We start from the raw sequence: 6,397 nt of genomic DNA, 5'->3' as shown, positions 1-6,397 counted from the left end.
TGTGAAGCAAGAGTGTTCTCATGGGGGAAAAAAAAAAGCTTACCTAGACAGAGTGATGCGAGTCAGAGCATTCTCATGGAAAAAGGTGAGCCGGCTTACCTACACAGAATGATGCAAATCAGAGTGTTCTCATGGAAAAAAGTGATCTTGCTTACCTAGACAGAGTGATATGAGTCACAGCACCAAAAATATTGGGATTTGGGGTTGGTAATCTTGTCTGTTCTCTGTTCTTGGTATGCTATTGCCCAAAGAACGATCAGATACACCAAAAGCAAGGTAAGCATGAAACAAGGTTTACTGAGGAGAGAAAAACAGGATTACTGAGCAAGAGGAAGATATAGGTTTACAGAGCAAGGCAAAGATACATTTGCCACAGACGACGAAAGGACCCCTTGTTGTGACAAAAAGGCCTTGGTTATGGCCTGGGTCTGGTTTTATCGTGTCTGGACTGGGCTTTCCTTGTGGTTTCCATGTTACCATGGAACCACTTTGATGGACAGTTGGGAGTTATATATAACCTGAGTCTTACTATGCATGTGGTTCTCCCGTGAGCCGCTCTGAAAGCCAGATGTTCTAGGTCACTTTTCAGACTCTGTTGTACCTATGCTGCTTGGCCTGTGGGCTACAGAGTCCTCTGCATTCTTTTGCAGTTGGCATGAAAGTTCTGATTGGTGGATTCATAGGGCGTTCTCTCCTCCCCCAGGTGTGGCAGTCGTCCACCTTGTCCCCAGCTGGAGGTCCCTAGCTGTCTACCTACCAATTTTAGTTTTAATTACCAAATATGCTGGCCATCAAGGTAATGATAAAGATGTGACAAACTCTTTGTATTTTTACATAGTCCCCTGAATTGCCTCTATCAAAAGAATAAGAAGAAAAAGCTTTACTTTTTGCCTTACTGCTATATTCCCTTGAAATATTTTCTCAAATATATAAGCGGGATTGGAAGAAGTTAGGATATCTGTGTCAGTAGAAAGTCTCCACAGTCTCATCAGTTTTTGTAATTGATTTCATTTTATTATATGTTCTTGTGCTTTCTGCAACATACAAATCTGACTTTAATTGGCAAGAAAAACATTTACATTCCAGGTCATGAATAGTGGTTACAGCCTCGTACTGTCTACTGTTCAGCTCATATAATGTATGTATGTATAATGATGTATGAATTAAGATTACTAAATTATTCTATTTCCCTGTAATTTTTAAATTATATGCTTGAATTAAATCCATCAGGAAGTATACATTTTTGAGGGGCAGCATGAGCCTAGTGTTTTGCTTTACTAATCTCTTTAGAATATATTTTTTGCTCTTTTCTTTTTCTTTTCTTTTCTTTCTTTTTTTCTTCCTCCTTTCCCTTTATTTCCTTTTGTCCCCTCCTTCCCTCCCATCATACCTTCCTTCTTCTCTCTCTTTTTTTGAAGATGAATACAGAAAATAATATTGAAAACTCTCTATTGTATTTTCTGTAAACATTTCATTGTTAATGTTATACTCATCCTTAATTTTATCCATAATGAGTAGCATGTAATAAACTTTCTTTAGAATTCAGTACCAGGTAAACTTTGGTCTGGTGAGGCAATAGTATTGTTCTTCCTTTTCGACAGTGAGAATTACATGTATATGACTGATTCTTCTTTTTTTCACCTTGGGAAAAAACAGCTCAAAGCTGAATATTAAAAGCCTTCAGAGTGTTCTTACGTTTCTTTCACAGTTCTGAATATATAATACACAAACTTTCTTGCATGTATCATTTTTACTAAATAAAAAAGCTTTATAAGTTTAAGGAATACAAAATAAAATATAGGTAATCTAACAATTAATATAGATAATCATCATTCAGTAAGTTATAAATCGTCATACTTTATTTAAATTTTTAAAATAATCTTTCAAGGTTTCCCTGATGGTTTAAAGGGACTACTTATATAAATTACATAAACTCAAATGTACATTTTCAAGTATAATAAAGTAAAACCAGAGGCAATGTAAGAAAACTAAAGGCTAAATAATTTTATTAAGAAGGATAATATAATTACAAAATTTAATATTAGATATGAAAAAAACGTTTTATATGAAAATACATATTCACTGTTTGGGTTAATGCATTAAGTGCTAAAAAACAGCAAATCAACCATTGTTGGCAGAAAGCAACCTATAGAAAAATACATGTTTAATGATAAGACAGCCAGTTTCCATGAGTTTAAAAGTTGAAAATATTTTTAATATACAATGCACTTAAAAGCACTAAAATTAGAGACAGAATTTTCATACGTAAGTAGAAATTAAATTGAGAAAGTCTACTTGATGGCAGTTACTGGCAATAGATGCTTCCTTTTAGACTGATGTATGTAATCATTTAAGTCCTCCTTCTAGTACAGGTCTAGATATAGCTAATTATTGTTCCATTTTTTTTTATGTTTCTTTCTCTTTTCTTCTATAAATGAAGATCCAAAATGTCACCAAGATACAGCCTGTTTCTGTGTTCTTTCTACAACTTCTGCAAATTTTATTCTTTCTTCTTCCAGGAGAGATGAAACAGGGTGACATTCCTTCTGGGGGGATCTGGAAGCATGTCCATACATTGACAGTGTCTGGGGATACATATATAGGTCTCCCTACTGCATATGTATTTTTATTCATTGAAAAGCTAAAATTATGAGCTTTAATAAAAATTCATTAATAAAGTTTAATTAGTTAAAATCTGATAGAGAAATACCTAACCCTATTTGTGAATAAATTTGTGGGGAAGGAATATATTAGCAAGAAATTTCCCTGCTTCGAGGGGAGAAACATTTGTTTCTGATAGCAAGGATATCATCTTGAGGTTTTACATAATCCCAGAATTAAACTACAACAATCATCCACATTGTTTTTTCTCCATTTACTTTTGCTAAGAGGGAGGAGTAGAACATCCCTCTTTGTTAAGAGGGATGATCAGAGTGTGGGTTCAGAGAGTTGATTGGATGTTCTAAGAAGGTAATTTGGTTACTTTTTTAGATAGCTTTATTGAATATAAGTCACATACTATACAGTTTACTTGTTTAGAGTGCATAATCAGTAATTTTAGTATATATGCACAATAATGTGCTGTCATCACAGTCAATTTTAGAACATTTTTATCACCTCAAAAAAACACCTGTACCTTTTAGCTAGACCCCTTGCCCATCTCCCCCAGACTTAAGTAACTTCAAATGTATCAATACTTTTTGTCCTTGTAGATGTGCCTATTAAGGATATTTCACATTAATGGAATTATATAATGTATGACTTTTTGTGACTGGCTTCTTTCACTTAGCATGTTTTCAAGATTCATCCATGTTGTAGTATACAGCAATACTTCATTTCTTTTTATGGCTGTATAATATTCCAATGAGCAGATATACTACATTTTGTTTATCAGTTTATCAGTTGATATACATTTGGGTTGTTTCCATCTTTTAGTTATTATGAATCATGCTGCTATAAACATTGGTGCACAAGTTTTTGTGTGTACATATCAAAGGATTGGGATTGTTGGGTCATACCGTAATTCTATGTTTAATTGTTGGAGAAACTGCCAGACTGCTTTCCAAAGTAGCTGCACCATTTTATATTCCCACTAGTAGTGTATGAGAGTTCCAATTTCTTTACATCCTTGTTAATACTTGTAATCTGACGTTTTTATTCCAGCCTTCCTAGTGGGTGTGAATTTAGTTACTTTTGAAAAATAATTTATACTGAAAGGGACAGTGTACAGTAATGCAATTACTCCTATGCCTCAAAATTGATATAGAGAAGCAGGATGCATGTGAATTAAGGGAAGTTAGACTTGAAGAACAGATTTAAGGATAGGTTGAAGTGATTTTTAGCTTGAATCTAAGGTAAACTAGAAATTAAGAATATCTGAAAACAAATGAGAAAGACAATAACTTATACTTGAGTTTGTGTGCATGCGTGTGTGTCTAGGTGTGTGTATTTTAAATAAAATTATATGTATATACTATGCTTGTTAGTTTACTGAAGAAGAGTATTTTTATAGATAAGCACAAATGTCTTAATTTTGCGCCAATCTCAAGCATTTGGAATCACACTTTTCAGAAACATTGTCATCTGAACCACTTAGTCATTTACCTGGAGGCAGCTGATTAAAATTGTCCCAGTTCATTCAAGTCAGTTTTGCTGCTTAGTCCTGCTCTGATTTCTTACAGTAGTTCTAGTCTCTGAAAGTGCTGAGACTAACCGCCTTCCTCAGAGGCCAGTCTCAGTATCTAAGTTCCTGCCTTGTTGGTCCCTGGTGTTGATGTCTTTTGTAGATACTTAAGGATGGAGTTTTCTGTCCTTCTCATCAGTTTTTACTTTCAGTCCTTAGTCTGGTGAAGATAGTGCTTGTCACATAACAATTCACTGAAGTTATGCTATGAAAAGTGAGTGGTATTAGCAAGAAAGAACTGTTTGCTGTACAGGTGCTTCACTGAGGAATGTGAGGCTACACAGCGAAAGGCTTGCCTACCTTGACCACAAGGAGCAGAACTGATTTTTTTTTGGCGTTAGAAAGGAAGGGAGGAGGCAGGTTGAAAGGTAGGACTGTGAGGAGTGGAGAGTCAGAAAAGGCAAGAAGAGAGCCCAGGGGTGAGAGATGTTTAGTCACCTCGGACCCACTGTATACGGATTGAAAGGCAACCTAAGAGGAACAGTAAAGGCACATTTTGCTGCATCCCCTGGGTGTCCGGTATGTCTGTGATGAGTTGCTGGTGAGAACGGGTTCTTTGGTGCAAGGCACGATATTTCCAGATGCCTAACAGTGGGGTTACACTGAAAATTTAGAGGGTACTGACTGCTACCCCACCTTGTTATTACCCATTTTACTAAAGACGGTATTCCTGCTTTAGAACTTCCCTTTCCTTTTATAGCACCCCCGACCCCACCTCCCACATTCACTACCCTCTGCTCTTTCTCTCGAATAGCAGGACCTCCCTGTGACATCTACTGTAGTCCCCTGGCATCAAACCTGACCAATTCACTAGACTTTATTCCTTATAGCTACCTCTGACCCCAAGCACTAGCCTAACCTCAGAGCTGTGCCTCATTTTCAGGGCACAGAATTTCCAGATCTTTCTGCCCACAAAGATGCAAGCTGCAGCTTTGAAAAATGTTGCTTTTCTTCCAAACACTTTTCTACCTTACCTCTGGGTTTATTCACAGTTCACAGCACTTATTTTCAGTAACTACAATCATAGTAATTTAAGCTTTTGAGGTGGGGCTTTGATTTTTGCATACAGACACTGGTTATTTCAAATCAATAATGATGAACCACGTGGCTGATAAAGCTGAGCAATATCTTTTGTTTTTCTTTTGGTAAAAGGCAAGGTGCATGCTATCATTAATTAGGCCATTTACATTTTGCAGTTTATACACCAGCTGAGAAATCAGTTCCAAACGAGGAGATGAGATTGAACCATACTTAAAACAAAGACTATGTAACTGGAACTGAGTGAAGGCTGACTTACTGATAGCATTTCAGGGTGAATATTTTTGAAGACAACATTGTTAAGGATATAACCTTTCTGAGGTTTGAAGAACCCATCTTTAACTTAAGAACAGTCATTCTAAGATTTCAAGAAGAAAACCATGAATATGTACAGCGTTATTTATTTATTTCTTTATTGAAACAGAGTCTCACTCTGTTGCCTGGGGTAGAGTGCAGTGGCATCATCATATCTCACTGGACCTCGCACTCCTGGGCTCAAGCTACTCTCCTGCCTCAGTCTCCCGAGTAGCTGGCACTACAGGCACGTGCCACCACACCCAGCTAAGTTTTCCATTTTTAGTAGAGACAAGGTCTCGTTCTTGCTCAGGCTGGTCTTGAACTCCTGAGCTCAAGCAATCCTCCCACCTTGACCTCCCAGAGTGCTAGGATTACAGGTGTGAGCCACCTCGCCCGGCCTGTATAGATTAGTTTATTCATCTTCACTGCTACATAGTTTTCAATATCATATTTGTAAATGTAACAAAATTTCTTAATTTATTTTTCTGTCACTAGACACCTTAGTTCATTAGAATGTTTACCTCTACAAACAACGCTATCATAACCATTCTAGTAATGGGCCCTCATTAATAATTCTTTCAGCAAAGTTCTGTGGGTTACAAAGCCTCTTAGATGGGATGCCTAAAAGTGTATTTATTTTTCATTGACTGAAAATAATTGTTTAGCCAGATAAAGAACTTTAGGTTGACAGTTATTTCAACTCACTGCTTTGAATATATGACGAATTTCTTCCTATATTTTGTTGCTGGTGACATGTCTGCTCTAAGTCTAAGCCATTACTTTTGTGAGGAAGCTCTCTTTTCACTTTGGTAGTCTTTATGGTTGTTCACTATGCATTCTCAATGTGAATATTCACATCCTTAGGAAATAATCTCAGCA

This window comes from Eulemur rufifrons, chromosome 17 (assembly GCF_041146395.1).
Source record: "Eulemur rufifrons isolate Redbay chromosome 17, OSU_ERuf_1, whole genome shotgun sequence".
Taxonomy (NCBI): Eukaryota; Metazoa; Chordata; class Mammalia; order Primates; family Lemuridae; genus Eulemur; species Eulemur rufifrons.
The sequence above is the reverse complement of the archived record's forward strand: the minus strand, read 5'-3'. Positions refer to the sequence as shown.